The following is a 12,031-nucleotide window of genomic DNA, read 5'->3' as shown; positions in this document are numbered from 1 at the left end:
AGGCTTGAGAAACGAAACCTGCAAAACAACACGTTAGCATTTCGATTCTCAAGTTAGTTCGAATTTAAGAAAAAGTAAATTGTAATGAGAAATCGAGATAATGATCAAATTCGTTAAACAAATTGTTTTAAGAGTGCAATTAGAGTGCAAAGTAAAGATTGACAACAATATTCCAGGATTTGGAAGGTGTCCCCCACTTGGAGACCAAACCTATATTTATAGAGGGTGTCCCCTTTCGTTGGGATTCTGCATGTTCCCTCTATTCTCAGGAAGAATAGATAAAGGTTGTTCGGATAAGTCATAATCTCTTCTTATCTTCTGCTAATCTTGTTGATGCAAGTCTTCCTCCAAGTTAAAAGGGATCCTTCACAGGCGAGGACTCCTAATCAGCAAGGAGTCCTCCTAATCCAAAAGTCCGAGGCTTTTAGGGAACTTTAACTCGTGTTTTCCTTGTTGGCTGAGGGGTACACATGGAGATCCAGGTGCATGCCACGTGGGGATGTTTAAACATGGATCTTGAGCCAGTCATCTCTTGTTTGGCCACCTTCTTGAGCTAGGTCTACGGATATTTTGGATTGTCACCCTTTCATGGGTTGTTGGGTTGACTAGGGGAAACCCTGATTCTTTTACTCTTTCTAGGGCTGGATTTTTCTAGGCCATATGCATGAGAGAGTAATAGAATGGGCTCGTTGTTGGACCAATATTAAAACTAGAGAGATATTTATAATTTCTCAAACAATATAGAGATACTTATAAGTATATCAAATATCAAAGGATGTGCATATGAATTACCCAATATGGATTTATTGCCATTTAAATTTCAAATTATGAATCATATCTGACCTGAGTAACTATCAGAGTCAATTTTCTATTTCAAATCATATTGTATTTTATAGTATATTGAAAATAAAAAATTCAATTCAAATATTCTTTTTTTATCAATGAAAGCAATGAACTATTATTTTTTGGACAAATCGATTACAATCATCAATATCAAATATCTATATCAAATAATTACCGACGACTATAATAATCACATACTAATTATCAATATATATACAATCAAAAACTACTATCAAAATTAAAAAAAAAAATATGTAATGAGTTCAAACATGACCTTGTAGGGGAAAATGCAAGTTACCCCATTGATATATGAAAAATGAGTAAAAATTCTTTATGAAAAATAAAATAGCAAATTGTCCCCTATATTTTGAAAAAAAAAGCAAATTACCGCCTATCTAAACTAACGATAGGGGGTAACTTGCCTCATTTTTTTAAATACAAGAAAGTAATTTACTATTTTTTTTTTAGAGGAGATATTTGCTCATTTTATACTACACGAGTTAAATTGCATCTAACTTGACCTTGTAGTCATGAGACTTTAACCTCACTAATTAAACCAGCTCTCGTTGACAACTCAATTCAAATGCTTGGGCATCCTTTTTTGACTGTGAATAGGAAATAGGAATTCAGCCCATAGTCCCCAACTTCACTTCCTTTTTCTCCCTTTTCTGCCCCTCAAAAGACGAGGACTGGACCCCCATAGCTTTTCATTTTACAAATCCCCGTGCAACTGCATGCATGCATGCATTCTTTTCCTTTATTATTATTATTTGGATTCAAACCCCTTTCAAAAATGGAAAATATATCAGCAATTCTATTGTGATATTACAAATGAGCAAATTATCCGATTATAAAAAATAAATAGCGATTTACCTTTCTGTATTTTTTAAAATACAACAATTTATCCCCCTATGATTTTTAAAAATGAAGCAATTTACCTTCCTATAGGGAGTAAATTGCTTCATTTTAAAAAGTACAAGGGGGTAAATTGCTATATTTTTTTCATAAGGGGATAATGTGCTCATTTTCAATATCATATGGGGGTAAATTGATATTCACCCTTTTAAAAATATACAATTATATTTTCTTAAAAAAATTAAAATTATCCTTACACTCTTTTCGAAATTTCTCTATTTACACCAACCTTCTATCGTTGGATGAAAAATACTCACATTGGCAAAATTTTATAAATTTTTAATTCTACCCCTCATTTAATATTCTCATATAATAATTTTGTACTAATAATGAAAAAATTATAGTAATGTTAACCTCGCTCTATATATATATTACACTTATCATTTTATAAGTACAAAAATATACATGAAAATATTAAACATGGGCCAAAATTAAAAAATTATGTAAACTTTTCTATTAACGTTAGATTTTTTATGTCCAAACCCCAACAAAAAGGGTGAGAAATTTTTAAAAAGGGTATAAGTGAAATTTCATTAAATTTTTAAGAAGAAAGTGTAATTTCGTATTTTTAGATATTTAAATATAATTATGTATTGGTAATTATATTATTACATTATTTAATAATTGTGACATATGTATTGATGCATATTCAATAATTATGATATCACATATACATTAGTTAGATATTAAAACATACGGTCTAAAGAGGATCTATATTGCATTTTATAGGGTTAAATACAGTTATCACCTCTAAAGTATCCCTCTATATTAATTATTCTTCTAAAATATTAAAACCCTCAGAATCCATATTAAAAACAAATATTTACGATGTTTTCAACTTTGTAAGAAATGAAACGAAAGAAAAAATGACATTTTTCACACGAAAATCTATACAAAATAGAAAATATATATTTTTTATTAAAAATTGAAAATTAAAAATAATAACATAAACAAACAAGTTTTATACACATCTTAGGAGTCTCCTTTAAAATTATATTTAAACCCCTTTAGAAGAGGAAAAAAAAAAGACGGAATAATTTTAGTTTGGATTAATTATATTTAAACCCCTTTAAAAGATGTAAAATTATACTTTCATCCAAAAATTTAAAATTATGTTTACACTCTTTTTAAAAAAATTCCTTTACACATGAGCTTATTTCATTAGGTTTTGGACGAAAAATGCTAACGATATTAAAAAGTTACATAAATTTTTTATTTATAAAAAAATAAGTATTATATATACTGAGTGAAGTTAACATCATTATATTTTTTTATAAATATAAAATTAGTATATGAGAATATTAGATGAGGGGTAAAATTGAAGAATTATGTAATTTCTTTTTTTTTTTGCTAACATCAATATTTTTCATGTAAACTATAATGAAAAAATATCAGATGTAAATAGAGAATTTTCAACAGAGATATAAGTATAATTTTAATTTTTTTTAAAAAAATATAATTTTATATTTTTAGAGAGAGATATAAATGTAATTATTTTTTTATTTTTTGTTTAAAAAAAGAAAGGTGAATTTGCATGAATGGGTGGGATACATAGAAAGTTGTGCAGAAAGAGAGTTGCAGTTGCAGCAACCTTGGATTACTCGACTCCACGTAGATTTCTTCAAACTCAGCACATTCATTCACAATTGGAGGGAAAAAAAAAATTGGTTACCAGATTATTTGATTCGAGTCAAATATATTATTATTTAAATTAATATTAAATTTAAAAAATATATTTGTGTTTGGTTTGATTATTGCTCTAGTAAACTCAAATAAATTTTAATTGGATTAAATATGAACCGGACTCGAGTATGTAATTTGATGTTTTTAAATATATTGAATTATTTTTATATTAAATGAATCGAGCCCGATTGCGAGCTTGTAATTTTATCGAACAAAAAATTTTTTTAGAACGAGGTTTAATCTATTGCTTTCAATTGAATATTGAGTACTTTGACTAGTTTAATGTCCTAAAATATACCATAATAGCCCCTCATTTTTAAACATAACTTACTATGGTATTCGATCAATTAATTTTGATGGCATCTAATTAAAATAAGGGAAATATTCCACTAATGTGAGGAAAAATTGAAAAAAGTTATGTACTTGAATAATTTGAAGAAAATCTTAAAATATTTAGTACTCCAAAATTTTTGTAACTAAAACAACTACTAATTTTTATGTACTAATTTTTGTACTTCAATATTAATAAAACAACTACTAATTATTCAGAAAACTAAATAAAATTAATAATATGTAAGTTGAATATATTCTTTAAATTTAACAAATGGCTTTTAATGTAAGTTATTAAAAAACGAGTTTCTCATAAATGTCCGTAACTAAAGATTTATATATTTAATACATTTGATTTTTTTATCCACAATGATTTGCAGTTGTTTTACTAATATTTGTATTATTGTTTAGTTATAAAACATAATATGATGAAATACGTGATATCTTTTTAATGGGATAATCACACCCCCTCTCTTGAGTTTGGTGAAATTATACGTAAATTCCTCTTGATTTAGAAAATTACATTCAGTTTTTTTGAGGTTTGCTTTCATCTAACAAATAGGTCCCTCCATTAGTTAAAGTTCATTAAATTTGTTGATGTTGACAAAGAAAAAGAATGAAAATCGACATTAAACCCCAATTGACTTATTACTGATTTATTGCAAGTCAAACAAATATTTTCAAACTAAAATATTCTTATAACAATGAAGAATCATGCATTAAAGCATGAAGATGTATAAAGACAATTTGATCATAAAAAATTTATTTGACTTGGCATAAATCAGTAATAAGTTAATTCGGGATCATCCGAATTTTTTGTCAATATTAATAAATTTTAGTAAATTTTGACCAATGGATGGATTTACTTATTAGATGGAAGCAAACCTTAATTAGAGGTATGAAATGTAATTTTTCAAACCACGGAAAATCTGTGCGTAATTATACTAAATCTCAGAGGAAAACGGTGTAATTAATCATTTTTTAATAATTGGCAAATTATAAAAGTATGTGATTCTTTTTTTAATTTTACATTAGTGGAATACTTGATCTATTTTAGGTGGATTCTATTAAAAACCCCCTTAGAGGATGAAGAAGACTCTCCTAGATGAGTCCCAAACGAAGAGAAAGGAACTCAAAGAACTCTCCTAGATGAGTCCCAAACGAAGAGAAAGGAACTCAAAGAACTCTCCTAGAGGATGATGATGAACTCTTTTAAGCCACATCATCTTGATATTTTTTTTAGGGAAAATTATAATCCTTTTTTTAGAAATTTGGCATAATTATGAATATTTTTTTATTATTTGAAAAATTATGAATACCACCTTAATATTTGATAAAATTATGTAATCCTTGAATGGATGTATGAAATTGACAATTTTTGTCCTTACTGTATTATTTTAAATAAAAGTTTGTAAAAAGATCAATCGAGGTGGATGGAATTTTTTTTTAAATTATTAAAATATTATCCAGTTAATTCATTAAAAAAATTAGAAATATTTTAAAAATAAATAAAATTATAATTTTTAATCTATAAGGGTATTTCGGTCACCTTTTGCTAGATTTTTCAAATATATTTTCTTCTCTTTCTATTGGAAAGAATGAAGGTGTTCACACTTTTATACTTTTTCGATTGAGTTACTATTGTTTTACAAATTTTAATTATGACATGTGTAATTTTTAATCGAAGATAATCTATAGGAATGACATGTAGGGTGTGGGGTAAGTTTGACTGACTAGAAATTTTTTGATTTGCGCTTGAGCTGACCCGATTTGGGCTCATGACTCGGTGGGTTAGATCGATAATCTGATAGATCCAATTAAATTATTTTAAAATATTGAAAAAGTATAGTTTTTAAAAAAATTAATATTACCATGAGTTATAAATATGAGGCAATAATATTGTTGAAAGGTTAATTCTTTTAATAAATATATATGTGCATATTTAGGTTTTAATACTAAAGTTACTATATACATTGATGTTTATAAAAATTGATTGGTACAAAGAGGCTCAAGCAACTCAAATGAAAAAAAGAGATTGCAAGAGCTCAATTGAATGCAAGACTCAAAAAGATCTTAAAAAAAGAAAAAGTCAATTTTGAATAAAGACCCAAGAAACCCTAGGGAGTCAAGCGGAGAGGGGGGGGGGGGGGGGGGGGGGGGGGGGGGGGGGGGGGGGGGGGGGGGGGGGGGGGGGGGGGGGGGGGGGGGGGGGGGGGGGGGGGGGGCGAGGAGGGGATGGAAAGTATCAAATCCTCATAAGACTATTTGCTCCACATCACTATAGATCCATTGGAGCGGAAAAATTTCGGCTGCCAAAATGAGGACAAGACAATAGGAGGAAACGAGCTCGAGGCGCCCTTATCTTTAAGGTAACCACATGCATGCCCACACATAGGGGAGCCATCCTCTGCATAGGGATGCCTTCAATTGAATTTCGAAAGATTGAGAATCCTGCCACCTCACTTGAAGGCTAAAGATACAGATAAGCTCCGATCATCAAAGCCAAAACATGTGCAACACAAGAGCACGAGTTCGAAGGTGTCTTTATTCCAAAGACAACCACCTTCCCAAAGGTCAAGGAGTACTCTAGCAAGCCACCTTATGTGCGTTGGTTTTAGTCCTACTTATGAATAGCAGCCTCCAAACTCAAAATAAACTATACAAATGCAGATATACTTTATGTACATGTATATAAAAAAAATATCAAACTTCAAAAATCATGAAAAATGAACAGGTTCGCATCCAGATCTGGGTTTAACCCGGACCCATATTACCATCTCTAGAAATATACATGTAATTAGATCAAATCAAGTGTTTGTGTAATTTAAAAATAAAAAGAAAAAGAAAAGAGAGGGGAAAGAAGTAAGAAATGTGGTGAGAGGGTAAAAGTACGAGGCGATGAGAATGTGAGACCAATAGTAGAGTGCTGGTGCAGTGAGTAAGCTGCCTTGCCTTTCACGGGGGGTGTACGTAGAGCAGCAGCAACACCCTGTGATCATATTTAATGCCACAATAAATTTTTGCAGTGGCCTGTGATTATTATAACCAAAGACACACCCCCTTTTTGTCATCTTTTCACACATTTTTTGTTTGGAGCAATATTAACATTACATTCAGCTTCAACTATCCTAAATTCAAGGGTAATTTAATTTGTAGCTACTTTTCAGAATGGTTGATATATAGCTATAAGTGTTTTATTTAAAAAATTATAAGTATATATTAATTTTAATATTTATATAACAACAAACACATTTCGTTAAGTTTTTGTTCGATTTTTATTTTATGGTAAAATGATCAAAATGTCCTTGTGGATTAAGATAATAATTAGATATATTTTAAAAAATTTCTAGAATATTTTTATGGACTACTAATATACGTGCCCTATGGGTTATTTATTTTACCTACCCTCAATTTTTTTTTGAATTTTTACTATTATGTTTAGAGAAAAGAATAAGGGTAAAATAGTAGTAATGTCCATCTTGTAGTCTACAGACTACATAATTATTTTTTATTTATGGGGGTATTTATAATTTTTCAAACAATAATGAAATATTTGTAAATTGTAATTATGCCAAACTTGAAAAGATGTAGCTGTATTTTGCCATAAATTCAAGTGTCCGGAGGTGGTGGTAAGAGAGCTTGTTGTCAAACTCTCAAACTTCAATTTTTCCAATTAGTAAAATTATAATTTTACGATATTTTTACAGGTACTCTAGTAGTATAAGTGGTTGATAAGCAACATTTTGTTGTAATTCATGCAAAACTTTAACCACCTATCAATTTTAAGATATAATGCTACATTTGGATTGATAGATTTAAAGTCATGAAAAATTTGAATCCTAATAATAAATCTTTTGAGTTTATGTGGATATTCTAAACTGAAAGGATTTCAAATTTTTTAATATGAATGAATTTTAAATTCTTTTAATATAAATTCATTCGAAATTATTTTTTTTAATTCTTCCATCAAATCTAAAAATAGTCTAAGAGAAACTTTCAAATTACACAAATCTTGTGACTTACAATTAGTTCTCCGACGATCGCTAACGTTGTTACGCTTGGACACAAGAAAATATATGAATTACATCTTTAGTTGTTGGGAACCAACTTGTGTGTTTCGGCATTGACTCAATTGATATTCATATTTAAATTGAATCGATTTAATTCAAAAATAGAAATAGTAAGTACGTGTAAGAATTTTTTCGTCCACCCAACCCTAATGGTATGTATGAACTATCCAAACAAGAATTCTTGATCAACGAACAACCAGTTCAAATATTTACGATCTAGAAGTACAGAATTCTCGTACAAAAGCCCTTAAAAAAATGAAGAATGATGGCATTCCAACATATGTTCATTATTGAATCCATTTCTGGGTGCGTCGTTTAGGGCATAGTTGTTCTAGTAGCATTTTACTAGAGGTAAGTAAGTATTTCTATCTACGTCTTAGGTTAGAAAATTAAGGATCGGAATTTGGTTGATTAATAAAAGACAAAAAAGCAAAAGGGTCCAAGAATTAGGTCTTAAAGTGAATGGTGATTGGGACAGTGCACTTCACCTAAAGAAGGAAACGTCCACATTTAGCTAACGGCTCTACTAACCATACTTTGAAACTTCAACATTCGTATCACTATCATCCTTTTTACACACACACGCACGTACACAAAAAAAAAAAAAAAGAAAATAAATCTTGCAAATATTATTATTTATTTAATTTTCACGTATTAATTTCAAAAGTAAAATTCAATGCACAATTTGACATTTAATGTAGTTGCTCATTTAACTAAATTTACAAGAAACATAATTTATAACCTTCTTAAATTATTGGTGAGAGAACTACAAAAATAGAGAAGATTAGTGATAAAAAAAAAAGGTGATATTTTTATAAATATATCACAATTGTTGTTGGTAATGATTATACCGAAATAAGATTTATACTTTAAATTATAATATCGTCTCCTGTTTTTTTTCCAATAATATATATTTTTTGGGTTAAATAACTATTTTTAAGACAATAATATTCTCCTCTTAAAATAACCCTTTTAAATTGATTATTGGTTGAATAAAACTGTCTCTCATCATATAATGAATAATTATATTTTTTTCTCGAGATAAGAAGTAGAGATGTCATTCTTACAGTCCAACTGTCATTAATGAAATAGGTGCAACTTATATCAGAATCCCTAATTATTTTACGAAAAATATTTAAGATTATATTTGAAATCAAATTCTTAATAATAAGTTGTTTAAATATGTTTGGATAATTCTAAACTTAAAAAATTTCAAAAATCCTTCTATTAGAGAATATGGAATGGATTTCAAACTCTTTTCAAATTGAGTCATTTGAAGTCTTTTTTCCTAATTATTTTTTTAAATCCAAATTCATCAATCCAAATACGACTTGAGTGAAATATATGTTCTTAGACAAGTACTTGATGGAAAATCGAGGAAGAGAAGAGGAGTCAACATCAGTGTATGTGAATGAAGGAGTGAAGTTTTTGTAGTATTCAAGGCTCTATTCAATAAATGATATCTTAGCTTAGGGATTAACGTTAAAATTGAGGTCTCATGAATAAATTCGAGGTTATCGGTTCAAGTTCTGACAGGCGTGTGTGTATTTGCCTCATGCTATGTGAGCGTTTATCTTACTTTATGTGGGTTATTGTAATTTATTTTTCGTTGTTAAGTATATTGGTTGAATTAAGGCATTGTTCAATTTATCGAGATAAATTATCGTAATTTATTTACTGTTATTATTTTTTATTTAAAAAGACATTATTAAAATATTGTAATTTATTTATTGTTGTTAAGTATATTGGTTGAATTAAGGTATTGCTCAATCGATCGAGATAAGTTATTGTAATTTATCTACTATTATTTATTATTTTTATTTTAAAAAAGATAATTACACTCCCCTTCCCTGATGTTTGTTGTAATTATACATAGACGTCCTGTAGTTTGCAAAATTATATCTAGCACCTATGAGGTTTGTTTCTGTTTAACAAATAAGTTACTCCGTTAGTTCAAATTCACTGAATTTGCTGGTATTAACAAAAAAATTGAACAAGAATTAATATTTACCCTTGATTAACTGATTATTGACTTATTGCAGGTCAAAAAATTTATTTTTCAAACTAAACTACCCTTATAACGGTGAAAATATACATTTTTACATCCATTAACACGTGAAAACGTGTGAGGGTAATTTATTCATAAAAAGATTTTTAACCTGCAATAAGTCAGTAATCAGTCAGCCGATGATTAATATACATTTTTTTCTGTTTTTTTTTTTTTTTGTAATATCAGTAAATTCGGTAAATATTGACTAATGAAAAAACTTATTTATTAGACAAATACAAGCACAAGAGTGCTAGATACAAAATTTTCAAACTATAAAAAATTTATATATAATAACATCAAATATCAAGAAAGGGTTAGTAATTATCCCTAAAAAAAAAAAAAAAAGGCTTCTATTGAAGGGCACCAAAAGAGGTATAGCTCATGATAAAGCAAACAGAAAGACTACTGCTTTTATCATAATCCTGTCCTTATTTACTCACTCACCCTTTCAAATTCCCCTCATCCCGAAAAAGAAGTTCTACTCACTGCCCACTCTCCTCTGGCTTTGTTTACTGTCTAATTTGTCCGAGCATTACATTCAAATTGAAGGGCAAAATTGTAATTTTTATAATACTTTTTAGATGCCTTAGTACAAGCAGTTGATGAGTGCCATTTTATTATAATTCATACAAAATTATAGCAATGCAAGTTGATATTGAGCAATTGTGGATGTTGAATTTCTTTTTAGAAGTAAATTAGGTTCGCTTTCCATAAAATTTGACATAATTATAAATGCATCACTTTATCTAAAACATTACAAATGTTTTTAAATTTTAAAATCTATTTAGCAACGAATCTATTCCGTTAGCCTCCGTTGTATTCCTTTTGTGAATTGATCAAAATACTCCTTTAAATTATGAATTAGATTCTTATATGTTTTTTAAAACATTTTCATAGATTAATACACTCTACGAATTATTTACTTTATCCCTCATAATTTTTCTTTTGCATTTTTTTAGAAGAAAAATTCAACAAGGTTAAAGCAGTAATTTTCACCTCACTGTTTAGGAGTTACATAATTATTTTTTATTTGAGAGATATTTGTAATATTCCAAACAATAAAATATATTGATAATTATGTCTAATTTACTCTTTGTTTAATTAGGTAAATGTTTTATTTTGAAAATTCTTTTGCAATATAGTTGAAAATGGTGAGCAATGAATGTGGGGAAACTATTAGTTTCTATAACTTAATGGTGAGTGGAATACTTATGAAGGTTATTGTCATTATCATAAGATTTGAATGTAATTATGATGCATAGTTAAAAAAGAAAGGTATGTTTTTGCAGCTTTTGGGTAATGTAATTGGGATTGATGAGGTAGAGAGAGGTATATTGAGATTGTAGAGTGCAGTGTAAAGTGGTTGCGAGTGGGATTCTATTCCCTTTGTTTAAAAGGAGAAAAGGAGATGCTCCTCAAGATAAGAGTGGCAATTATGTTGATAATGGGCAAAAGACATGGGATTCTGGTTAATTAACATTTGTGTCTGGACCCCTCTCTTGCTCCAAAAAAGCACTCAAATGATGCTCTCATTTCAGCTAAAACATCACTCTATTTCTCTCTCTCTCTCTCCATCTTTTTCTTCAATCTTCTCTTTCTCTAGTCCCCATGCATCATTACCACAACAAGAGAAACACACATACACACACATAGTATAAGGTGATACACAGTGTCTTTCTTGGCTCTCTCTCTCTCTCTCTCTCTAGCCAGTTCTGCACTATCTTTCTTCTGCAAGTTCCAATGGGGATTCTTATCCCCCATCCCTTCTGCTTCATTGTACTGATGGTTTCTTTGATGTTGATGGAGCCATTAATCTTGGGTGCTGATCCTCTTTCTGATGCTCTCTTGAGCTTAAAATCGGAGCTTGTTGATGACTCCAACAGTTTGAACGACTGGTTCTTGCCCTCTGAAATCCAGCCCTCTTCCCAAATTTATGCATGTTCTTGGAGTGGAGTGAGGTGCAGTGAGAACTCCTCAAAAGTCATCAGCTTAGACCTGTCAATGAAGAATCTTGGGGGTTCATTATCAGGGAAACAGTTGAGTCTCTTTGTTGATCTTCTTGATCTCAACTTGAGTCACAACTCTTTCTCAGACCAGCTTCCTGCTGCTATTTTCAATCTCACAAGCCTAAGGTCATTGG

Source organism: Sesamum indicum, linkage group LG5 (genome assembly GCF_000512975.1).
Source record: "Sesamum indicum cultivar Zhongzhi No. 13 linkage group LG5, S_indicum_v1.0, whole genome shotgun sequence".
NCBI lineage: Eukaryota > Viridiplantae > Streptophyta > Magnoliopsida > Lamiales > Pedaliaceae > Sesamum > Sesamum indicum.
The sequence above is the reverse complement of the archived record's forward strand: the minus strand, read 5'-3'. Positions refer to the sequence as shown.